This window comes from Cyanistes caeruleus, chromosome 5, assembly GCF_971803275.1.
Source record: "Cyanistes caeruleus chromosome 5, bCyaCae1.hap1.1, whole genome shotgun sequence".
Lineage (NCBI taxonomy): Eukaryota > Metazoa > Chordata > Aves > Passeriformes > Paridae > Cyanistes > Cyanistes caeruleus.
Genome location: NC_141705.1, coordinates 79,640,449 through 79,666,068, shown reverse-complemented (window position 1 = coordinate 79,666,068; position 25,620 = coordinate 79,640,449). Strand labels below are relative to the sequence as shown.

General features: G+C 38.9%; 1 protein-coding gene across 15 annotated transcripts in view; it reads left to right on the top strand.

Annotated features, from left to right (window-relative positions):
• LOC111929010 (bifunctional heparan sulfate N-deacetylase/N-sulfotransferase 3) overlaps positions 1-25,620 on the top strand; it is a 255,816-nt gene that overhangs the window by 64,773 nt on the left and 165,423 nt on the right. The window contains exon 1 of one of the 15 annotated variants that reach the window (XM_086888066.1): positions 21,406-24,860. The exons of the other annotated variants lie outside the window; for them this stretch is intronic. The gene's annotated coding sequence lies outside the window, so the exon portion shown is untranslated. Of the gene's footprint in view, positions 1-21,405; positions 24,861-25,620 lie in introns of those variants that run through there. 15 annotated transcript variants of the gene reach the window in all.

The following is a 25,620-nucleotide window of genomic DNA, read 5'->3' as shown; positions in this document are numbered from 1 at the left end:
AGAGCCAAAGATCTAAGTTTGAACTGAGTCTCCTGGAAAGGACTCCTTAGGATCTTTTCACAGCTTTTTCAGGAAGATTGCTATTGAGTGTCAAGTCGGCAGGTGGGGGCTTCTCATTCTGATGTCTTTGATCCACAACAATCTTATCAGGAGAGAAATACTTGGGGCTGTGAGTCACGCCTTGGACTATTCCAGTTAAGCAGCAGGCTCTGTAGGGATCATAGAAGTGCCTGTGGGAGAAGCTGGGTGGAGAGTGATTTCAGACTTCCTCCAAGGCTGTTCTGATTTCTAGGAAGGTATCAGGTATATCTGCGGTTGTGAGACTGTGGCACAATAAGGAAGCAAGGAGCAGGCAGGGACTCTTTCACCAGCTGCCTCCATGGCCTGGTCTGGACAAAGTACATTGTTATGATGGCTAAAACCTTAGATAAGAACGAAGTTGGTGGAAGAAGATTTATTCAGCCACAGTGCCAAGAAAACAGTGCTGAACTTAACTTGACTGGCAATAATAAGGGGCTGAGCAATTACAGATTAATATTGTTCATTGCAGTATTGGCTGCGAGCTTAAAATTTAATGAACTCATATATGCATTCAACATTTATTAGTTTTCCATAACACCTTTTTAGGAACTTTATAGCTTTTGATTAGCAGACCATTTCAGTAAGTTTAAATGCAGTTCAGCCAAGAATAGGAGTGTTTTTTTGGGAGATGATTGGCAGGGAGATGGTCAGATGTTGCAGTCTCTGAAGTACAGATAAATTGGCTGAAGTCCAGGACTGTTACCATTTCAAATGTACTTTTAATGTGTTGCTCAAGTTAGCAGTAGACCAAAATAAATACTGTGTTTTGGTTTGGTTTTTTTTTTAATCTACATTTCTCCATTTACTTGAGTGAACTAAAGAAGTGAGGTCTTGGAAACTTTGGCCTTTTGCTATAGAGGAGATCAGAGGGAGTCCTCAGTAAAGATTAGGCCTTGCTTAAATAGGGGAAGATGAAATGTTACCTGGCATCAAATTTTTTTGTGCCTTCTTTTACACCCATTCTAAAAATTTGGGTTTTGTGTTGATTGAGCCTGATTTGCCATTGCAGATACCTTTAGTATGGTATTAATAGCCCCTTCTAAAATCTAAATTTAGTTAAGGGTAGTATAAATACAGTGAATGTACAGAATAGCAGTAATAATGGAGTTGCAGCTGATGTTAACTGGAGTTGTGTTTGCATGTAAATGACTATTTCCCTAATCTGCCTTTGTTCCTTAAGATCTTGCAAGAAACTCTTGAATGAGATGACCACTGGTCCATATCCTCTGTAACAATACTGCCAAAACTGATAATCAATTTTGATTAGCCACTAAGAAAGCACATTTTAAATCTTGACTCTCAAAATATTTCAGATGTCCAGTTTGGCTCTGAGAGCTTGAAGATGTAAACTGCTTGTGCAGGTTTAAATCTGCAAAAAAAAATTTGTTTGAATTATACCCTGCAACATAAGAACATCCTGATGCAAAACCCAAATGAATTATTTTCTGCTTAGTAGTCACTGAATCCTTACATTTTAAGTTAAAACATCTTTTTCAAAATACAGTTAACAGCTCAACTTGAGGAAAAATGTAGGCATTCTCAGAAAAATATTTAAATGGTATCTTGCTGGTCTGAGAGTCAACCAACTGTTTTTACAAATCAGAACTGGTTCTTGAGAGCTTTAAAGTGTTTTGTATTTTTGAGGATAAATATTTTTTTTAATGTGCTTTTTTATGCCTTAAATGGACAGTAATCTTTATTAAGTTTGGAGATGCTGGGATAAGGTAACATAATGTATCGTATTTTCTGCCTTTGAGAAAGCTTTTTTAGTTGTCAAAACAGACTATTAGTATTAATCCAGTTAAATAAAATTTAAATTAATGCCGACAGCTTATCATATGAAGTGATTCATATGCAGAGCTTATTATCTGTGTGTAATTTAGTAAAATACAGAAGTTAATATCAAGAGTTTGAGGAAAGAGGAATTACATCAAGTGTAATTTAAACTGATTGATTTTAAAGTTTTGAGCAGAGACCTGATTTTTTCACTGTACAGACTTCTCAGCATTATGAAATGTTCTTTTTTAATTCAGCTGATGTGCAGCTAGGTAGCTTAGTTTCCAACCTGCCCAAATTTGATCAGTTGTCTCTTGCTTTCAGCAATTTGCTGCAATTCCTCCACAGTTTTCTTCTCTTAGAGCAGCTGTCATCCATAGAGCTCTTAGTACACAGGAAAGCATAGTGTTACTGCTAATCAAGTACTGAATTTTTCCATAGTGATACATGGTTTTGTGTGGAGACTCTTGGGCTGTTCTGTGTTGTGCTACTCCTGTGTTTTCTGAAATTTTTTTTTAATAACAGTGGGCTTAATTCTCTGCTTTATTCTGACAGTGGCACTAAAAATTCATGTTCTGAATAGAGTGTAAAACATTTACCTCCATAGCAGTACTTGGGTGTAATACTGTGGATAAGCCAAGCAAATAATGGTAAAATTGTTGTCTAGTTAGTTTCATTGTCACTCATTCATGTTTTTGGCAATTGATCGATCAACCACCAAGGAAATGATTAATAATCTAATGAAGTGAATCAAGACCTCTGTAAATTGCATTACATATCTGAAAAGCATTCTTAGTCTTTCAGGTTATAAATAAGTAACATCCTGGTCATTTTGGAGTCATCAAGTTGCTACTGTTCCTTCAGAGTTTTAGGAGTTTTTAATTCCCATTGTTTTCAGTACAGATTATTTTCAGTATATATTTTACTTTAGGAAATATATATTTAGTATATATTTTACTTTAGGAAAATACATTCTTGTCACAAACGGTGCTAAAACTGTGCAAGTGAAACATAATTTACATTCAGTCCACCATAGGAATTAAGTGGGTAGAGCATAACAAGTATGAGCAAGACCTGGAGAAGGGTGTTAAAAGTCATGTCTAAACCTTTTGGTGCTATTTTTTAAGTAGTTGAATAATTATGGAAAATTGTAGAGGTTTTTATTCATTTAATATGGCAAAGTGTAGTTACTGTTGATTCTAGTTGTCAGGCAAGTCTGATGTTTTTGGAGAAGCTGAGGAAGAGTTAAAAGTTAGTTTGGAAAGCTGTGGATAGCATATGTAGAACTTAATATTAGGGAAGAATATACTGAGAAATGACATGTTTGTGTTGGTACTCTGAGGTAAATCCTCTGTATCTCTTGAGTGGTCCCTGGCTGGTTGGTGTATTGTGGATGTGGTTGTTTTTTGGAGTCTTGTGTGGTGCAGATTTTCATTACCTTTTTTACATCCTTTAGTTCCTTATCTTGTTGTTGTTTTTATCCAAATTCAATTAAAAGAAAGCTTTCAAACATGTCAAGGTTTATTTTTTCATTTAGTCTAATTAGAATTTAAAAATTTTTGTTGATCTTTAAGAAAACTGTTCAGTCACTGACTACTTGAAACATATGGAATCAAACAACTGTTATTAGGCATATTCCATGCAAAATAGAATCTAGAAAATCTTACACCAAAACACACAAAGATTTCCAGTTTTTTATCCATGAGAGACCAGGGATAGAATTCGGTTTCATTTCCACATCTCTAATAACATTTAATTGCCTACATAAAAGGCAGTAATTATGAGCTTTGTATTCAGGAGAAAGAACTAGATCCTTCTGGGATACAATTTATCCAAATTATTTTATTTCTCTGCTTTAAAAAAAACAACAGTGCTTTACAAATGTGTATTTCTCTCTGATGTTTAAGGACATCTGTACAGTTGAGATGTCCACTTGAGAGAGAAGGGTTCCTGTTCTGAATGAGCTGCAGAGAGTGCAGCACACAACAGGTGGGAGTGGGGAGCCATGTGAGAAGAGGACTGCAGCTCTCCTGCAGTGAGGCTCCAGCCCCTGGACAGCTCTGTCTGTAGGCAGTACTCTTATTTACAGTTTTCCTTTTCAACTTATTGAACAAAGCTCAAGTATAACACAGCCCTCTGAGATGGACAGCAAGAATTCAATCAACTGACAAATTAATTAGGTTAGTGTGGTCTAACTTCTAAGTGTAGGTATGACACTGGGGAAAGGAAGCAAACAAGACAGATGGAGGCAGATAAAGGGGGAGAGGGAATAGGAACATCTAAATGATGGAGGATGGTTGGGAGAGGGATTTGGAGTGTTGTTCGAGACTGCTACTTTTGAGAGGGATTATTAAATTACATTTGTATTCTGTGGTTGCTGGCATTGAGTTCACACACCTAAATACCACTGTTTGTTTTGCACCTGTTGTACTTGATGGATCTGATACTTTGTTCACCTTACAAATTACTGACATTTCAAGCGGCTTGTTTCTTGTAGTAAAGCTGAGTTTGAGATTAGGGACTAAATAATAAGGTCACGGATCACAACAGTGATGTAGGCTGTCATGTTACCAAAACCCAAGTGCTGTATTTTAATGAATGGTAATCACAGTGAAACAGGGAAGTATATGGTGCATTAGGAGGAGATATGGTTTAAAACAGGAGTGGAAGAGTTGAATAAATTAAATATTGAGAGATTCCCAATACATTGTATTTGTAGCTGTTTAATGGCAGCTGATAACAAGGTGATCAGTGCTGCAGCAGAGGGCTGGTTGGCATGCTGTGCATTCAGTCAGCAACAAATGAGCTGGAAAAGATCAATTCTAAGAAGCACAGAGCAGTGTGGCTCAAACATAGAGAATTTAATTAATATCAGTGGCATTTGGCCCAGCATGCGTTATTGCTTCTTAGTCTTTTACTTTAGGTCCTACTTGGATTTGTGTCTTCCTCAGTTTGCTTATGACATAGCTAATAGTGTTGTTGTAATTATAATAAACAACAAGAGAGGAATGATAATTCTAGAGAAACGTAGAAAAAGATGAAAACAGGCTAAATCAATTGAGATGATTTTATGGCAGAAATAAATATGTGAAGGATGAATGAGCTGAGAGCTCAGGTGGGTCAGAACTGTTTAGTCCAGGACCCTCCAAGCTTTTGTTAAGAGCACAAACCCCTGATGTGATCTTGTATGGTTGTGTTCTTACGTTTCCTAGTGAAGTGTTAGTTTGGCATTTAGCAGAGCCAAGAGCAGTGTAAACCCCTGTGGCTGTTCCTTACTGCCGTTTGAAGCAGTCCCAAGATGAACAGGCTTTGGAATGGCGTTTCCTGAAGTTTTCAAGACTAATTGTGGAGCGAGCGCCCCTGCAGGTTGTGATGGGAAGCTTTGCTCAAACACCTCTGTTGTAACAATATCAGTACTTCAGTCTTGCCAACCAACAGGCAGAACAACTTCTGAAATAATGCCATTCCTAAGATACTAAGGTAGTTCATTTACACAGGCTTTTGAATGACTCCTTAATTTTGATAGTCAACTTTCTTTAGTTTAACTTTGTTTTTGCATTTTATTTTCCTTGTGAGCCTGGAAATATTGTCTGAGGAGGTGGGAAGATGAGCAGACACAAAACTGGGCAGCATTCCAGTAAATCTTATTGGAATTTTGACACAATCGATGTGTTTCTCTAGTGTGCTAGGATTCTTTCAAGTTGGCATTTGCTTCCCTAAAGCTGTTCTGTCAGAAGAGTCTTGACCAGCTCTGAGATCTGCAGGACAAAGCCAACTTTTCCTGCAAGAGAATTTATTCTGCTTACATGTGCAGCCTGAAAGCCTTGAAAGCAAGCTGCTGTGGAGAGGAGTGAAAATTCAGTTCTGGAGCAAAGAGGAAGGTGTGCGGTGATTTTCTGTGTGGAAAGCTGGAAAACTACATACATTTCTGGTCTTTTTTCTTTGCTGCCTTCTTTCCCCTTACAAAGACCTGAATATGAGAACAGAGAAGTGGGGGATATCTGGCATAAGAATATTGCCCTGTTCTTCAGTTTACATCTCAAAGCTTATACTTCGGGGCCGTTACAATTGGATAAATAAAAATCTGTATGTCCCTAGAGAGAAGGTACGGTAAGTGTATTTTTATAGAGACAACCTTACAAAAGAGAATAGTAGCCTGGGCAGGGAGAGACAGAAATAATGTATGTAAATGTAGAAAAGAGCTGACAAATGGCATTTCTCAATAAATGGGCTGATTTTGTGATAAAAAGCTCTGAACAGTAACCCCCAAGGAAATCAATTCCCAAATGGCTGTATAATCCTCCGAGACCAGCTCCAGTCCTCCTTTGTCTCTAATTGTATTGGCAGCTGGTAGTCCCAACTTTCTGGCAATTTATCTCCCCACTGCATATTTATTGAGAGATTTCTTGTCATAGTATTGACCATACAGTAACAAGGAAGTGGTGGATAATAGTAAAATCCCTATGGTCCTGACAGATGTTTGCTTGGTACGAGAGCTTGTGCTGACAGCATATGCGCAACAGAATGAAACTTAACATTTTTTTTGAATCAAAATAAAGCATTAGTTAAATGGAAGAATTGAGTCAATGATCTATATTCAGATTCAAAAACTGATTGTCATGGTAATTTTTTTTTTAGAGGCACATGCAAAATTATATGGAGATAAACATGCAAAGCGAAAACAAATGTAAAGTGAATGCTGAGATGATTATGGTGATTTCAGAGTCTTCATAAGAAAATTATTCAGAAGAGAAATTATGGCAAAATAGGACTTACAGATCCAGTTATATGTCGTTTGGTGTATGGGAATCTTTACCAGAATTTTAAGTGGTTTATTAATGGTGTGATCAAAAAGTCCAAATAAATAAACCAGCTAAAACCAGCAATGTTTATAATTGATTATTTTATGTGTGTATTAACATTTTTTCACTTGGTCAGGCTGTCCATTCAACTTTTGGCAGGTACTAGGAACTAATACCCCTTTGCAAAATCAGCCTGGCAGTAGTCCTCTGAAACTAAGTAGCCACTGAAACTAAGGTGCTTCCTAAAGCGCTTTGCTTTTTCTTGACTCACCTATGTCCTTTATGCTGTTTAAAGACCTCCAGGTGAATCAGAACTCCCCACAGTGACCACATCATCAGGTCGTTCAGATGTTTCCAGCTCAGTTACCCTCAAGTCCCACTGGGAAAACTCATCCTTCAGTTGCTGCACATTATTTGGAAATGTTAGAGCCTTATGAGGCTCTTTAACCTTTGTCATTAAAACTCTGCCTTAATGGTGCTTTCTGTGTCTCAGGTTCTCTGGCTGTCAGCTCCCCCTGCTCCCAAGTTCAGCTCATGGTCCGTGAGTTGTTCTGGTTTTACTTGTGGCACAAGCTGCAGTGGTTGGCAAGGCTCTTCTCCTGCAGACTTGACTTTGAAACTTCAGCAGTTGAGGAGGTAATGAACCCAGTAATGACAGAGCACATTAGGAGCATTACAGCTAAGTGCTGTCTAAAGCGGAGGAATACAGTTTTAGTTAAATACTAGCATAGAATTCAAACTGAGCATCCTGCTTCTGATGTTTACCAGCATAGTTAAACAAAGAACAGCAGCAAACTTCCTAACCTATTATGGAGGACTAGGATGTTGTTGAGATGGAACAGAAACCAGAAACAGAAAGGAGTTATTAGGAAAGGTTTTGCAATGTGAATGCAGTTTGAATGGTCATTCAGATGGAAGAGATTGCCTTAGAGGTTTATCTGCCTCTGCCTTGTGGGTTTAATTCAGGACAAGTATCATAAGAAAACAAATCTTTGGATTTTACACAGCCCTAGATAAGAACAGGTTCTGCTTTCTGGTGTGGCTTCCTGCTGAGCTTGGTCTAATACCTCAAAGCGTAAGTGGCCTTTTGATGAAATTGCATAAGAATGCAGGAAAAAAAAAATCCCTGTTGCAAATGAGAGGGTTCTTTTTCTTCAGCTGTGCGTGTTCTCAGTGGTTTCAGAGAATGAAGTATTAAGAAGGAGAAGCCTAGGAAGTTCATGAGGCACACAAAGGGCAGAGGAGTGAGCACAGGGAGGAATTTGCCAAACAAAAGGAGAATGGAATACAGATGAAGACAAGGGTCCATCCTGTGGAAGGCCAGACATGGAATCGCTGACTTTGGAAACAAATGTCATTTGTCCTGTGGCCATCTACATTAGCATGTGTTTGTTTACCTGTTGATTTCATGAAAACAGTAAAATACTCTAAAGGCATAACGAGACCCTATCAATAACTGATATCCTGCTTCATCTCTACGTGAAAAAACTGTGCTTTCTGGACATTATTTCACAAATTTTACTCTCTTGTCATGGCAGCTTGTATTTGTTTGCCTAAGCCAACCTACTACAGGCCTTCCCCATGAGCACCTTTACTCTGTATTTCTCACACATTTATCATTTAGTACATTTTGCCTGTGCTTCAGAAGAAAATCAGATTAGAAGGAGACAAGATGTTCCTAACAGCATCTTTTACTTTGAGAGAGATATTAGCGTTGATTTGATTTTTAGTCTGTTGTGTTTTATGGTCTGCATTTTGATTACAGTTGATTAACTTAAGGGGAGGCTATGAGAGATGAAAGATTAAGTCATTCTATTTTGAGGGAGATAAAGGATGATAGATGACAACAACTGAATAACCCACTTGACCAAGCTAATGTGCTCAGTAATCATTAGTCACCTCTGTGATGCTTGTGGTGCTTTATCATCTACAAATGAGCATTGAAAACCTGATTTATTATAGTTTTTTAAATAAAAGCACTGATCTGTCTACTTTGATTTCAAATTACATTTGATTATTTTGATAACTAGTGGTATTTTGGGGAGTAATAGTGAGTCTGCAAAGCTTTTTAAGTTTAAGGACAAATACTAAATATTTCAAAAAATGTTGAGCATTTATTTGTGATGTGGTCATTTCTGGTGCTGTCTGTGCAGAATTAGAAATTTGCCGGTGTCAGAATCAAAAGGCTGAGAATTCCACAAGATAAGTACCTGTAATTGTATAATTAAAAGTCAATTTAAGATGACTGCAACTTGTCTGGGTTATGTTTGTCCTGGGGAAAAATCCCCACAATGAACTTGTCTCACAAATGCAAATGATTTGTAGCTATGAGATGGTATAACCTGACTTCTTAAGTCCCATGGATGCTGACAAGTAGATGGGGGTTGATTGTGCTGCTTCTTGAGAGTGCTTTTTGCTGTCATCTTCAGGGTTTCTGTTACAAATAATTTTTTTTGCTGTTAATGCTGTTTTTGATGGGGATATGGTCAGGTTAGAGAGAGCAGGATCAAAGGTTAGCCTTACCTGGGTTATATTTTTAGAATCCAACTTGGCAGCTTTCCACTGTTCATACTTGTTTGAATATTTAAAGTATATTTAGCATTCCAGCATTCCAGTCTTCCTCTGAACAAATAGCAGTTGTTCCTTTAATTCTGTTATTTTTAGAATTACACTGTTGATGTTTTGTGATTTGATTTACTCTGGACTTAGGAATCAACAGCAATTAAAAGTAAAGGTTGTTAATCAAATAATGCTGTTTTGGAAGTTTCAGGAGTCTGGCAAATGGCATAAGGTTTCCTTTCAAATGTGAACTAACCTGGGCTATGAAGGAGCCTCTTTAATGGAAAGGGCAGCTTTTGAATGTAGTCCCTGAGGGTAATTATCATTTTCTGGACTCTTATTAGCATGCCAAGTGGCAGAGTTGAATAGCAGTATGAGCCTTGGGAGCCGAGTGAAGGGACAGTAATGCATATATTATTGTAGCTTGTGCAATAATATTTAGCTGTATCAAGGGATACATTGGAAAGATGTCTCTGGCTTATCCAGAATAAATCAACCACCCCCAGCCAAAGTTTTCAGGCCTGGATTTTGCTTCTATTGCAACAGAGGATTTGCATTTTCTTCTTGTTAAAAGCTTTTTTAGACTCATTAATCTTTTAAAGTAACAGAGATTAAACTATGATTATAAGTTAGTTGTGAGTTTTAATTTACAGTTTATAGATGTATTATATGTGTGGCCTGAAACTTGCAGAAGTAACAGCAGGGAAGGAACAAATTTTCAAGATTAATGCTTTTATTTTACTATGGGATTTATTCCGATCAGCTGTACATTGGATACATTATATTTGTGGGTTTATTTTATTAGTTTTGATGTATTGTTATAACCATAAAACTTGGTTGAAGACAACAGTATATTTAAAAATTTGAGTGGGATGTTTTTCTTCCTAAAATCAAATGTTTCCTTTTGTTATTTTGTTTCAGATATTTTCATGACTCTCTTGTATGTCTTATTCCTTTTGACATTAGTGGATTTTATTGGCTCATTCTTCTAGCTGCTTTGAAAAACCTCCTTTTATGTTGCATAATTTCAAATTTATACAGTAATGGCAACCATATTGCTTGATGTTAAAAGAAAACTAAACCCAGATGAATAGGCAGGGTTTCCCAACATATCTGTATGAGTACTTGGAATTTTCAAGCAACTTCTTCACAGAATCTGGAAGAAAAGCCTGAACTTTTGACCACAAGATCACTCTGGTTTTACACAAATTTTGTTCCTGCAGATGAGATAATGAAAGGCAAGATGTTAAGAGTTTTTAAAGATTCATTCTTCACATGTCATGTGCAGATTGAAAACTTGAGCCTGAAGTGTTGATGGATATTTTTTCTGGTATAATCCTGGAAGTATAAATGTACTGGATTGAGAAGATTTATTAATGAAGTTATTTACAAGCCTTTAAAACATACCTTGAAATCTCTTGGAAAGGATCAAGAGGGACACATCCTTGTCACAGGCTTGAATACAGATGTATGGATATAGAAATTCTCCATAAAACTATTCTACCCAGGTTTTGAAGCCCACTCTTCCGCTACTCCTGTTACTCTTATTCTTTCTCCTGGAGTCACAGTTCTGCTCAAGGGTAGGGACAGATTTGGGTACAGTGAGAAATCTATGAAAAGCTTTCACCCTCTGTCTGTCCTTTGTGTGTTAATTGTGCTCTGTTCAGTGCGGATCTAAGAAAAGAAAATGCTGTGTGACAGATGTGATGCTCCTGGGACATCCTGGAGAGGAAATCTCAGGGATGTTATTGGTAGCACACATAGCCAGCTAGAGATGGGGTGACAACAGCCCAGATGTTGAATTCCAGTGGCTCACCTTATTTCTCAAGGCTGTGCAACACAGACACACAAATAGCAGGCAGAGAAGCTTTGTCTCCCTGAAACTGTTCTGTTGTAGTTATTTGTTTTGTAGAGGGTCAAAATACTGGGATGGTGGACTTCCATTACATAAGGTGATGGTAAATACTCAAACTTCCCTGTGTATCAATTGATCAGTGCTCTTTGAAGTTTCAGGGGAAATAGTCCCATATAAACTGTAGGCTGTGTAATTAGGGGAGACATTGATCTTTGAAAAGATGGCAATAGTTTAACATAAACCAAAAACTGGTTGCATGTGTGTTCTTATTTCTGTATGTAATTGTGTAAATGTATTCCTACTTAGTAGTGTAAGTGCACAGCAAAAATTTAGCCATGTCCTGTATTGCTTATTTCTATCTACCATGGCAAGGTACTGCACTCCAGATGGAAACTGAATAAAGTAATAGTTAGGGAGGAACAGCAAATCATGATTTCAAGTGATTATTATGGACTTGTGCTAAGTAAGGAGGGTCCTTCTCTAAGGTCAGGCCAGCAAAACCGTTCAGAAATACCCTGAGATAATGCTACCAGTGGAAGTTTTACAAGGAAGGAATTTAATATCTTAATACAACTTGATACTTCTCTTCTGTAGAATAAAATAGCTAATGGGAATACAAGTCTCAGGAGTGCCTTGTGGTTACACAAGGGAGCATTTCTGTTAGAATGTCAAATGAAAGATTGAGTTTTGGTATTTTTGGACTCTGCTGTTACATCAGTTTTCTGTCCTTAGAGGAATTGACTATGAGGTGTTGGAGTATGTTGAGCAAGCACTCGAGGAGCTGTTTGCAGATACGTGAGAGTGCCAGTTTGCCCTTCCTTTGCTGTAAGCACAAGGAAGGCTTTGGATTTGGAGGGCATGGTGCAGAGGTGCCTTTGTGGGTTTGTTCTGGTGTCTGTGTTTTACCCTCAGCTCAAGAAGTTGTGAGTGGTTGGTACTTCTCACAAAGTCAAGAGTTTTTACTTTCTCAGAGTGTCTCCTAATGCTTTCCTACATTCACTTTAAAAGCAGTGACATTTCAATTGGAAATCTCCCTGGAAAATTTCTCCACGGTCTGTCAAAATATTTTTCTTTGATGTGACACTCTGTTCCTTTTCTTATTTTTGCTATTACTGCATATAGAACACTAAATTCTTTATCTGCATCGATCTGTGAGTTTTCAGACTCATGTCCTCCCTCTGCTTAGCCATCATTTGCCAAATATGTCCCTGTACTAATGGCTCTGGAGCAGTATTTCATTTCTGTGTGGGCAGACACAGACCATTAGATCATCCTTGAAGTTCAGAGAATGTTTATGACAGTCTGCCATGCCAGATACAGATCTGTATTGGGTGGGCATGCAGTAAAGCAGTCTTCTATCCCAAAAATAGGCAAGATTAAAAGGCATATTGTACTAGGAATGCATCTTACAGACAGTTCAAATGAAAACTCTTGGTGGTTTACATGCAAGAATTTCACCTTTAAATGTCCTTGGATATCTTAGGAGCAAAACTTAAGCCTCATACTGGGCCCAGGGGCAGAGGTGGTTCCAGTTTTCCTTTTTAGCCTCACGCAGAGCCTTAGGATTTTTCTACCCTTTTGCTCCTTTTTCTGGTGTTTGCTTAAAGGTAGATGGTAATGATGTCCAGGAGCGGTGCTTGTATGGGATGGCTTCGTTCTTGTACATCTTATTTTGTGATATTTATTTTTAAAAAAATTAATCTCTTGTTTCATAGAGTTGGACTTAGTAAAGACCCACAAGGATCATCAAAGTCTGGATATTCCATGAATTATTTGATTAAAATGGGATTCGCAGGCAATTCTTCTGCTATTGAATCTCATCATGTGTTAAAGCCGCAGGGAGGGCCTGAGATTAGCAGGATTGGAGAGGGAATGCACAGTTCACCTTCATACATTAGCATCTCATGGCCAGGAATCCAACATGACTATTTAGTATTTTATTCCAAGCCTTAAGATAATGAGCTTGCTAATAAATCCAGCTGGATGTGACACTGGTGCATTATCCTCCCCTGAGAATCTAAGGTTCCTAAGTTTCAAGAGACTTAAGTACCTTGTGTGAATCCTCTAGTAAAGCATCTTTTGAAATTCTGTTAGTGATGTTTAAAAAACAAAAAATAAAAAAGTTAATGGCAGTATGAGCATTCTTAAGATTTGGATCCACAACGAGGAGTTTGAAGAAGTGATGAAAAGAACCTCTCAGCTTGGAGAATAAGAAAAATTAGTAGAGTGCTACCTTGCAAATACAAATCAGGAACTCAAAGCTTTGTCTAAAATTTGTAATTTAAATTATTCCCTCCTTTCATGTCCAAATTCACATCCAGTCAGTTACCCATAGTAGACAAACCCCATTTCCAAAACAAAGAAGTATTTCTATTAGAGGGTAGAGTTATCACCACCAAAGCATAACACCTCTGGAATAATCCTAGAAGTGGTCTATCACTCTGCTACTTGAAATGAGTCCTGATCCAGAAACTCAGAGGGTCACGGAAAATAATTATCCCCCTTGAAAGAATAAACCCTTCAGAAAAAGCCCTTCAGTACCCTGAAAAATTCTATTGAAAACAGCAGTGCTTCGATCAGAAGAGCCAGAACCCGTGTTGTTAGTCTCCACTGAAATGGGAACGCTCTTTCGAGTGCTGTTGGCTTTGGTGGGGAGGAGAGGCATGAAGTCGTCCTGGGGGCATTTGCTTTCCTTCACTCATCTTTTGTGCAGTGTTTGAAGTGTTCCCTCAGACATGGAAAACCTCTCCGTTCTGTCTCTGAAAACACATGGTTTTCTTCTCGGTTCTGGGCAGTGCACTTCAAAATGGATCAGGGCAGCATTTAGAAGCACAAGATATGTGGTGACAAGGCTGAAAGCGTTCTGTCTTCCACTGCTCACAGGCAGTAAGCAAGCTTTTGTTGTTTTAGTCTTGATCCTCATTCTCTCTTTACCATGGGAATTGCTTGGAAACACTTACTTAGAAAGTGAAATGCAAGAGCCATCTTGTTAACAGCCGTAAGTCTCGGGGGACGTGCAGGTCACTCAGACAGCAGGAATTTAACAGGTAGTATCCTGCTGTGACTGAAAAAGGGTGGGTGGATAATCACAGCTTAATAGCTACCAAGATTGTGTAGAGTTTATTTAAGATTCTTTCTGAAATCCTGAAAATAAAAGCTTTATACTCAGTCCTGCAAGGAGTCTCATGTTTTATCACAGTACAGTTATTTTTATTGAACTCAAAACAAGCACCTACAAATAGCTGGCCAGCCGTTTTCATTATGGTGTGCTGAATCCATTCTGGGTGCAGAAGTATTTTTAAAAAAAACTGCTGTGACTTAATATTACCAGGGTCTGAGATTAAACCTGAAGAAATCCAGCAATATTTGTAAAGCCTATAGTAGAAACCAACCAAGAAAATTAACCTCAAGATGAAAAAAATCATTACATTTTGCTGTAGAACTTTCCCAATATCCCCTTCAGTTTGAGCTAGGGGGAAGCAATTCCCTGTGCAAAAAAAGGGAGTAAAATAAGTCTGCAGTGGAGGGAGGAATACAATAGGACTAATGCAGACTTGGAAAGTTCCTTTTACCCAGAAAATTTAAAATGAGGGGGGAAGAGGCAATATGTTACTGGAATAAGGAAAACATCTTTACTTTGTCATGAAATTTGAAATAAGAGCTAAAAGCGCTCAGCTTTGTAGATTGGATGCACAGAGGTACATGGCCAGGCTACTTAACCTCATTTTTTTCTGTGCTGATAATAAATACCTACAGAAAATTGATTTATTGGCATTGAAATCTGGGAGAGGAATCTTTGATTCGTAATTTCTGTGTAAGGACACGAAAAGGTTCAAGGTTAGGTGCCAGGTAAATCCTTGAATTCAGTCTGAAGCAACGAGCTGGGTTGGTGTAATGGTGTTTTTTGAATGAGCTGGTACTTTGTGTAGTGCACTCCGGTACTCCAGGCCACGGCGGGATTTCGGGTCTGCTGAGAGGACACGAGGGGCGCGAAGAGCTGCCGCAGAACATGGGGTTCTCACTCCTGGACTAAACCCACTGCTCGGAGGCAGTGTACTTGTTCCAAGGAAATAGTGTTTTCTCCCCACACTGCACCCCTTTGGTAAGTGCAAAGAACATCTTCTTACCCGTATTTTAAGTGGAGCCTGGGTATTTTTATTCATGCAGTGCAAGAGTGACTGCTGGGAATGCTCGAGATGATGTGTGCCCTAACAACAGAATACATTTGACCTGAATGTGGACTGCAATGTGAGGCGCATTACTTATGGCAGATGATTTCTTCTGCTTTTGATGTTATGCCCTTTTTTAAAAATGTCTAGCATAATCAATGGGATGCCCAGTGTGACACTGGGATTTTTTGAAGCTTTTACAAGCTACAACTTTCCTTCTCAGCATCTCGGGGTAGAGGCTGTCAGCATATGTAAATGTCCTGCAGGTATGATTTTAATGCCAAACAGCATGGAAGCTTTCTGTTACTTCAGAGGTCACTGGGTATTTTGAGAAATACCAAGTCTGGATGAAGAGGTCTGCATTCCTTCATGAGTTTGGTTCTTTCTCAGTAAATGTGCAGGAGTGATTGGTGTGGTAAGCTAGCTGGAGTTCTTCATGTTAAAAAATTGACTATCTTCACGTGGACATTTTCTGAAATAAGTTTAACTGATTTTTCACATATGTGTGTTGTCTGCACATGTTAAGGACTTCTAAGAAGGCAGATTAATTACAGGGAGAATGCAATTTGGCAGTATCTAGATCCTAATTTTTGCCAACTTTTTCAGGGTAGAAAACTTGGAGTTAGAGGAGCAAATAAACAGAAGATTAGAAAAGTACACATCTAATGCAAAGAATAACCAGCTGTCTTTTATGGTTATTTTTTTTTAGTATCAATCTGCATTTGGGAGAAATTTACTGTGAATGTTAATGAAAAGCATGTGAGATGCTTTGTTTTTTTAACACATGGCTTATGGTCTGCCCAACACACAAAATTAGAGTCAGTATTTGAAAATAATAGTTAGAGCAATAACCCTAAAGTAGAGGTCTGCTGTTGTAAGATACGTTGCTTATTGTGGTGTCTGCTTAGTGCCAGAGAAGTCAGGTGTTTAAATGAAGTTTGAATTCAACTTTGGAGACTAATTAGGAAATTGTCAAGTATGAAAATGTCCTTACCTTTGTATTCATTTTGAGCACAGTAAACTTCCTTGGGAAGGGCTGGGTAGTCATGGTATTGTGTAAGGTACATTGGCATTCATAATGCAGTTCCTACATTAAAATGGATGTTGCCATGCATGGAATTTAACTCTGGATCTAAATGAACCCTCATGCAGAGTAGGTTCTGGAATGGCAGTTTGAGTCCATTTTCTGAGGTAGAGGTGCTTGCTTGTTCTTGACTTCTAGTCATTCAGTAAATATATGCATCTGTGTATACTTAACCCACTTTAAAGTTCTTTTCACTTTTTCTTAACAGTTTTCCTGTCCTGTAGTTTGTCTGAAATTTATTTCTTGAATATTATTTTGGACTATGAAATACAGTTCATATACTACTTTAATTTGTTCTTTTAAATAATGCATTACTGGAGTAGTAATTCTGCTGAGGTATTTCCACTTCCCAACAAAACTAACAATCAAACAGCTGTTTTGATTATTTGTGAATGCTCCTTTCGAGGTAGCATACCCACATTTTAACGGGGAGAGTTCCAGTAACAACATGCAATTGCTACGAGCTCCACTTTTGTACCCGTTACTTTGGTGTTTATCCTGATCTTTGGTGAACACCTCCGTGCAAAGCTGGGGCTTAAGGATGAATTTGTATGGCCTAGTTACACCTGGATCTTGAAGCAAATGTACCTTCTGTTATCTCAGCTCTTCGGTGGTGTACAGAATGTGCTGACAGACTCCTGTGCATAAAGCAGGATTCTTCTCTTTACGGTGAATTTACTGGCCTTAAAGTGGTCTTAATTAGCTCAGCCCACGTGAAGAAGCTGGCAGTGGATTAGACTCCATTTTCTCTCACAAAAGCTGGCCCTGTTGTGTTTCTCTTATTCATGTCAAAACCTTCAAAGGTGCCTTCCCTGAGCCACAAGCTGTGATGTGAGATTATTAAAGGGTCTTCACTTGATCCTGGCTTCTGGTCTTTGGAGGGGAGAAACAGCCAGTGGATCAGAGAGGTGTTAAACCTTAATATGTTCTGGCAGAAAGATCTATAGCCAAGTGGAGACAAGCTGTACAGATATTGATACAGCATGCAGCTATTTCAGTAATCCATTCAGGATAGCTCCTGTTACTGCAACACGGAGCTGGGACCGAGTTTTCTTCTGGTCTCCAAGTTAGGTATATAATTTCTGTAAGCCGTGTGAGAGAGGATGTAGAACTGATCAGAGCAGTAGATAAATTAGACAAAGGGAAAAGTTCAAGCAGATAATTAAGGTCTTACCAAAACCTAGTAGCAAAACAAATCAAATTCATGCAAGTGTGCAGCTAGGAATAAGTTTAAGTAGCTGGATCCTAAGGCAGTTAAGGTGTTGGTGCAAAACAATAACCATTTAGCGGAATGAAAACTGAGACTTGATGATTAAGTTGAGTGATTTCCTTGAGGCTGTGCAGTGGAGTCAGTAGTTTTCAAGAAAACCAGGAGCACTAGCTTTTAAAACCTTGTTCTGCTAGGCCACCGGAGTATAGAAATGCCACTTCTGGGAAGAGCAGGGTTTGGTTTAAATGGAGTTCAGCCAATAGTGGAAATTGGTCAAAGAGTTGGCAGATGTGAACGGATTTGCTCTTTGTGCCTTTGCTCTAAAGCTAAGCAGTATTTTACATTTCTTGTAATTTAGTGGCATAGAAAATTGCTGAAATACCCTCAAGTACTTTGGGAACGGTAACTCCAAAACGTAGGTGGTCATTTTTTGTGCCCTGCGTTGTGTATTATTGAGCTGTGCACAGAACAAAACCCTGCCAAATGGTGATCCATGGCCCAGACTAATCTCTGTAGAGCAGATGGGAGTTTGACAGGGGAAGAGACAAGCTGACAGATTTTCCTCAAATAAAAGTCATACAGTGTGTTTCCAGTGCCAAGCTGGATTTGACATTTAATTAAAAATTTACCTCAGGAAAAACAGTAGACCAAAAAAACTCCATCTCCACGGCCCCCCAAAAACAACCTTTCCCATGTACTCCCTGGTAGAGCTAGAGAATCTGTTTGGTCTTATTTAAACCACAACCCTCAGTGCCCAGAAAGGCATCACTGGGAAGAGGGTGAACACTGAGATACTGTGGGGAGTAGAGTCAGCATTAAAAATGTGTTTTGGCTGGTCTGTGAGCAAACATGGCTTGAAGATACAGAGGTGCTTAATAAGCAAGATTATTACTAATATTCAGGCCAAGCTACTCCAGTTAGAATATAATATGGATGGTATATATTCTGATAGGTTTGAATACAATTCTGTGTCTCTTTTTTCGTTTTTGTGGGTTTGTGAAGTCAAGACTACTAAATATATAAAAAGCCCAGTACTGTTGCAGGAAATACTTGTAGTCAGAATGATGTTGCTGCATTTCAGTTTTCTGTTCAGGATTGCCCCATGATGCAAACCAAAAGCACCCATAGCTGGCTCCCATATCCTTTTGATTCCCCACAGGTTTTTAGGGTGTATTCCTCTCTGTGAGCTGGTCCTGTGCTGCTCTCAGCTCTCCCCTGGTGCCGTTCTCTTTCTTGGCAGCGGCAGCTACTGGCACTCGCTTCCTTTCAGGAAACTTCTCACACTCCAAGGGGAGAAAGAAACACAGGAATGCCTGTTAGAAAAGGCATGAGATTGTGAGAAGGGTGCCCTGGTTTCTCCCTGAGAAAACACCCTGCTTTTCCTTGGCTTTTTTTTGTTGTCTGCTTCTGTGGAGAACCTGAAGGTGATGAACCCAATGACGGCTATATGAGAAAGGAACACAAATTAAGAAGTCTGAATTGTTCCCCTTTTGCTGTTTGACCTGGCTTATTATAATAATTTGCGGGTTTTGTGCTATTTGCTAAGGGTCACCTTCTGTGTCAAAAAAACTGATGACTGGGGAGGATGGAAGAAACACAACACAAAGATCCTTGATGTTTCTAGTTGAGCTGGCACATGAATACATTATGAATTTTTTTCTTTATATGTGTACTTCATACTTAGTGCTCTGGAGAGGAAAGTTGATTAGTTCATTTTCTAAAGTGTTTTTCAATGTGGATGACAGCGATACAGATGACAAGACAAATTATCAAGCTCTAACTTGGAGGGGTTTTGTTGTTCATTTTTGTAGTAATTCCTGCAACCTCTTCACCGTAGTAAGTTTAATAGAAGATAGGTACATAAATTATTATTACAGTGGAAATGTGTACTACTGAAGTCCTACACTAATTGCTTCAGTCTGGGTTGGAATGTAGAACCAGTGGTTATTCCTGTTTCATAAAGGGATTTCATGATTTTGAGTAAGATTTTTCAAGGTTGTGAGGTAGGTGCTTAATAATGCTGAAAAACAAAAGCTGCATGATTATTTCCTAATAGAAATATCTCAAATTATCTGACTGATGTTTTTGATGGCTTCTTAAAATCCTAGTAGCTGTTTATTACCACTTTTAGTCTTGAGTTTCTTTCAGATTTTGTCTGTGTGGCACGTACCTCAGGGATGCATTCCAGGTGTGTGAGTGTCTGGGATCCCTATTGACTTGGGGATCCAAGCATTGGAGTCCTTGGGCATCTCTGAGCACAGAGTGGGTGTTCCTGAGGCTGGAGCCTGGCGAGGTTTGCTGCAGGGATGACTGAGTACTTCAGGGCAGGGATGGGCTCTGTGCAGAGGGACCTGGTGATAGGAGAGCAAACTGCTCCTGGCACTGTCTGATCCCAGCCACCAAGTGAGGGACTCGGGATCAGTCCCAGCATCTTCATTCTTCCTCTTGTGCTTTGAGAACAGATCCTCAGTTCAGGCTCCTGGGATTCCCCATGGGGACAGCGGTCCCAAAACACGTTCGCTTGGCACGATGCTCCAAGGAATCGGAATCCTTCCCTACTATTCTTTCCTTGGCTGCTTTTAATAGTCTTTGGAGTCCTGCCGAATTTAGGCTCTGTTGGAAACAAGTTACACTTTTATTATTTGAGATGGCTATTTCATAAATAAGTACCAGATTTCAGCAGTTTTGGTAATTATCTTAGTAGAAAGAAGCCTTTGGAACTATTGTTTCTACTTCCATTTATTCCGGGATGATACCATTTCATACTAAGGAGGATTAGTACTGGTTCTGGCTTTGTTGTCATTGACATTTAAAAAACCAACCAGTAGCAACAAGAACAACTAAAAATCTGCCATTTCTGTGGAGAGACAAGATGAAACATTAATATAATGTGTCCCTGTAGAACATTTAAGTCCCATTGACAATATATCATGAACTTTTTATGACACTTTTGACAAGAGCCAGTTAAGGCAGTTTTTATAGATGAATTTTTTTCTCATTTTATTGAGTATTGAATTTAGTCCCTGTGGAATTTTAATAATTTGAGCTGCAGCAGGAAAAGATACTTGAATCCAAGTAAAGGACAGGTTGTCTACAGTTCAGCGAGTCTTAAATGTATTGAAAGTTGAAATATTTTATAACCCTAGTAAAACTATATGGAAACATTATTTGGTGAAGGGGTGGAGACTGTGAACATATTGCTGGATGTTAGGTGACTGACAACATCACAACCCGTGCCCAGAGCTTGTATATACTTAGATATAAACAAGAACTGGAATTGCTTTTAAGGAAAGCAGTTTTCTTGGTCATCTAAAAAATTGCATCCAATGCATTGGTGGGGTCTTTCTGTGAAGTAATTCAGGCACTTTTTTATTTGTTGATGCCTCTTGGTGTGTTAGCTGTGGTTGAATCAGTGCTGGTCTATAGTCAAAGCTCTTTGCTGGTCCAGGTGACCGTGTGTTACAGCAGGGCATCAGTAGGAAGGAAATTTCTACAACTGAAAAAGCACAGCTTCATTATGTTTTGTCCAGTGCTTATATTCCCTGTGAATTAGTTGAAATAAGTTCCTTTCATCCAAGCTTGTATGAGACTTTAATTGGTAGCTTTATTTGTAAAGCATGGAGAGGTTTGGTTTTTTTTAATCTACCTAAGACACCGTAGCAAGGAAGAGTTCATAAAGGACCTTGAAAATTCATATCAAAGACAGCAAGTCATTATCACTAAAAATGAAAATGAAAAGCGATACTGAAGTCATAAATAAAATCAGGACTGTCCTAAAATTCAGCAATAACCTCTCTCTCTTTGCACGCATGCTGTAAAGAATTGAAGTTATACAGCTCAGAGCATTTCTCTTATCTAAGCAGTAAGTAGGAAAAGTACATCTTCCCAAAACCAAATGATGCTTGGATAATTGACAGCATTAGTGCAACCTCATGTAAATAGAAGATGAAAGGTGAGAAGAAGGAAGCAAATACCAGAATTTTTATGACTTTATCACTTCTCCTTGAGAACCTGGAGATATAACACTCATAAAACATTACAGACACCAAGAGTTCTAATGAACACACATATAGCATCATAAAGAGATGACATTTGCATTAAAGGGGACTTTATCTGTTGCATAATTGCACCTCAGCTAATATAGAAAGCTGAACATATGAGCTGCTAGCCTGACTCACTAAATCAGAGGGAGGTTGTACTGTAGGAACCCAATAATCCTGCTGTGGTCGTGTTCTAATGGTGCCAGGACGTGGATCTGGCAGCAGCAGCTGCTGAGATGGTGCAGCCTGGGGAGCCTGGCTTGCAGAAAACTCTAGAGCTCTTCATCATCTACAAGGAAGAGCAAAAGGAATAGCAAAACAACTTAATAAGTGACAGTAATCAGTATCTTCAAGGCAGTGATATAAAAATAATTACCTCTTTACCAGCTAGGTTTACATGACAGTCACAAATTGAAGAGCAAATGATGAATTCGTCTATGGAGCTGTGATGTGTATTGTGCAGTTCTGTTTTATGGTAGTGCTGGAATTGCTGCTCTTGGTTTTGCTGTTCTGGAAGAAAGCAGTTCTTGTTTGTATGTAGAGATGACATCAGTGGAGCACCTCAGCGGACTGTACTGGCAACCCCAAAATGTGGAAGCATGCCACTGGCTTGAGTCAATAAAGTGCAGGAACTGGGCGTTACCTATGGAAATTCTGCCTACAGAAAATGTCAGGGAGCCTCAGACACAGCACCATTTATCTCACTGTAGAGTTTATAGCATCTGTGGCATCTGGTGAGCAACAGTGCCCATTCTGTGCACTTAGAGCCAGCACTTAAATATTAATTCTTAACGAGGTAATAATTTGTGTCTGTCCGTAGCTGCAGCTGACCTAGAGTGTAGCAGCAAATGGACTCCCTGGCGTGAAGGACCGCACTTGTTTTCTGCTTATCTTCCTAGGGCTGTCTGATTGTGTCCAGGTCATTTTTACATCTTGTTTTACTTAATTCAGATCTTTCTCAGACCTTGTCCTTGTCTGTGCTCAAATACATTGGTGATCTTGCCAGTGCATTTTAGGCTGTTAATCACATTCCCCTTACTGTGACCTTGCAGCCTGCTTTTCTGAAGGAAAACCACCAAAGATTGTTACTCAGTTCCTTTGCTGATTACTCTGTCTTTGGGTCCTTCTCCTTTTCTTCTTCGTTTCCCTGTGCATTTCTGCAACTTCATGAACTGACCAGTAAATCTTTACATTTGGAGCTTGCCGTGTCACTCCTTAAATTTTTACTGGGCTGTGTTTTAAAGTAAAAATTATTATTTGTGTTTTTCCTATTTTATCTTCCAATATCTGCAGTTACCTCCTTGTGTTTTCCACTTTCTTTTGCAAAGTATATATTTTGCTTTACTGTGGGGATCCGGGCTGGACCTCACAAAGTTCATGTTTGGAATGAGTAAAAACTGAAAAGCAAGTTGCAGAAAAGCTGTGCTCTGAAAACATTCTCGCTTCATTTTGATTTGTCGAAGAAACATTTCTTTAAGTAAGTAATATTCAAATCCTGGCATGTGTCTTTTCCTTATTTTAATATTAAATGGGCTCCCTCACTGAATTTCCATTTCCCATGTCACAGTTTGTTGACAGGTGCTGAGCCCTCTCCCCAAAGGGGAATTCCCTTAATGTTATTAGAGATGTGAAAAGCAGCAGCAAGCTTCTCTCTCCGGGCTACCGTAACATAATTTGTGTGTGTTTAGTTGTTTTCAAGAATTTGTCTTTGTGCTTGCCAAACGTTAAGTTCTGTGGGAAGAGAAAAGTGGAAAATTCATTGGCACTTCATCTCCTCTTGATAGGCCTTTATGGTTAATAAATTTTTTAGAATGGAAGCTTGCATGTGGGTGAGAAACCCAGCTTTACAAGGCGGTGAACACCTGTAAAATCGGGGAAATAAGAAAATTCCTTTGCGTTTTGCTGAGTGTTTGGATTGTGCCTGTTGCCATGAGGTGGCAGCAGTGAGCAGCAGCTGCATGTTAACCACCGCTACGGAGCCCTAATTCAGATTTTCCTCAAGGCTGCAATAAAGCTAACTGAAATCCCTCACACACACCTTGGAGTTGGATGTATGGGGAAGACATAAGGACATAATAACCCAAAAACTTCTTAAGCATTGCTATCTGAACTATTCCAACTGTGAATAAAAGAGAAGCTGTGTGAATGTAATCCATGCCAAGAATCCAAGTGTTACAAACAACAGTTCTGATGTTGCTGTAACTGCATTACACTACTGATATTTGGCCCTGACAGGTTCTCTTATTTCAACTCCCTGTCATGATTTTTGAAAAGGTGGGAGGTTTTTTAACTCCTTTTTCCTCCCCTTTTTATTTAACCCTTTCTATATTCTGGAAAGCTTTTACTACCTGGAATAGATACAGAATAGCAGGGAAGGGAAGAAGAGGTGAAGAGACAAAATCTCTGTAAGCTCAGGAACTCTTGCGGTTATTGCTTCCTTGGAATACCTCAGTGGGTTTCACTGCGCTTGGGATTTTAGTGCTTTGGATTATTGTAGTTAGAAAAAAGGAGGATCAGAGTTCTTTGTAGTCTTATCAGCGGGTGACGGAGCTGGGATGGGAGCCGGTCCTGTAAGCTCCAGGAGAGATCTGCCTTGTGATATCCTCACAGCAGGAAAAAGAGAGCATTGGAAGTTTAAAGTTGTCTTCTATTTGTGAACTTTTCTGAGTTGTTTTCAAATGATTTTGAAATGGATTCTGTACCAAATGCTTTGAGAACACAAGAACAGCAAAAGGTGTTCTTTCCCTGTGATCTTGTTCCTTTGCAGAAGGAATATATTTGAAGCTTGCTGTTCTCACATCCTGAAAGGACTTGGTGAGGATCGCATTGGGGCGGCTTGTTGGGTTTGGTTAGAGAAATGGCAGAATCCAGGCAAAGGACAGGATCCCCCTCCATTACTGCTGGCTGCCACATGAGGATGGACCTGTGTCAGTGGGACACTGCTGTCACTGTGTTTCCCAATAAAGAAGGGGTAAGCTGATGATAACAAAGAGGATTTAATGTTTATTAACATTTTTAGTTATCAAGGTGCACATTATAATTTCTACTTGTCCTGGAAGACTTCCAGGTCAATCATGTTTTTAAATGATGTTTTTCTTGGAGGAACATTGGAGACCCAAATCTACTTTTGCTGTTCCTTGGTTCACACTGATTTGAGGATAAATTGAGTAACCACGGAAACAGTCCTTCATGGGATTTTTTTCTTTTAGCACTATTGTACCACTGTGGAATAGAGAGATAAGTTTAAGTAGAAACATGCAAAACTCACACAGGAAGCTGCTCAGGTAAATAACTCTGTGGTAAATGTATTTGCTAGGTTAAATCTGTTGGAGTTCAGTTCATCACTGAGGAGCCTCTGACTTGTGTTGTCTTCACAGCACAGTCACAGAAGAGCTTCTCACTGTTTTGTAGTGCTGTTTGTGTGACATGGGGATGTTATTTTTTTTTTTTTTTTACCTGGTGGAAAAGGTATCTGTTTGCTCTTAGTATAGTTCAAATGCAACAGGACCTGAATTTGGTTTTGTTTTTTCCTTTACTTTGGGTTTTTCTGCGAGTAGCATAAGAAATAAGACTTCATATTTATGGTTCTTTATTGTAAAATAAAATGAAAATAAATATTTTTTGCCTCATACCCCATTCTGTAATAGTTTGCTGCATAACCTCTGAGGTGTTTTAGCTTCAGATGATGTGCTTCTTAAAGAAGAATTTGTTGTTAAGTCTCTAGCATTCCAGACATATTTCTGAGACACTGATTCAGTGGAAGATGCATCATCTAATGTGTAAAACAACCTAAAGAAAATAAAAATCCAGCTCGGATGGCAAAGTTCTGTGACTGTCATTGGACCACTTGACATCTCTTAAGAGATGTTTGTCAACTCTTGAGTTGACAAGACAGTTTGTCCAGGTTTTTGGTCAGAGTTTCCAACCACTGATATCTGGGTAAATTGCTAGAAAGAAAGCACTTAAGAAAACATTAAATGGAAAAGAATAACTCTGATGTAGCCTTTGTCTCCCTGTGCAGATAGTGTGGGTTTGTAGTGTATT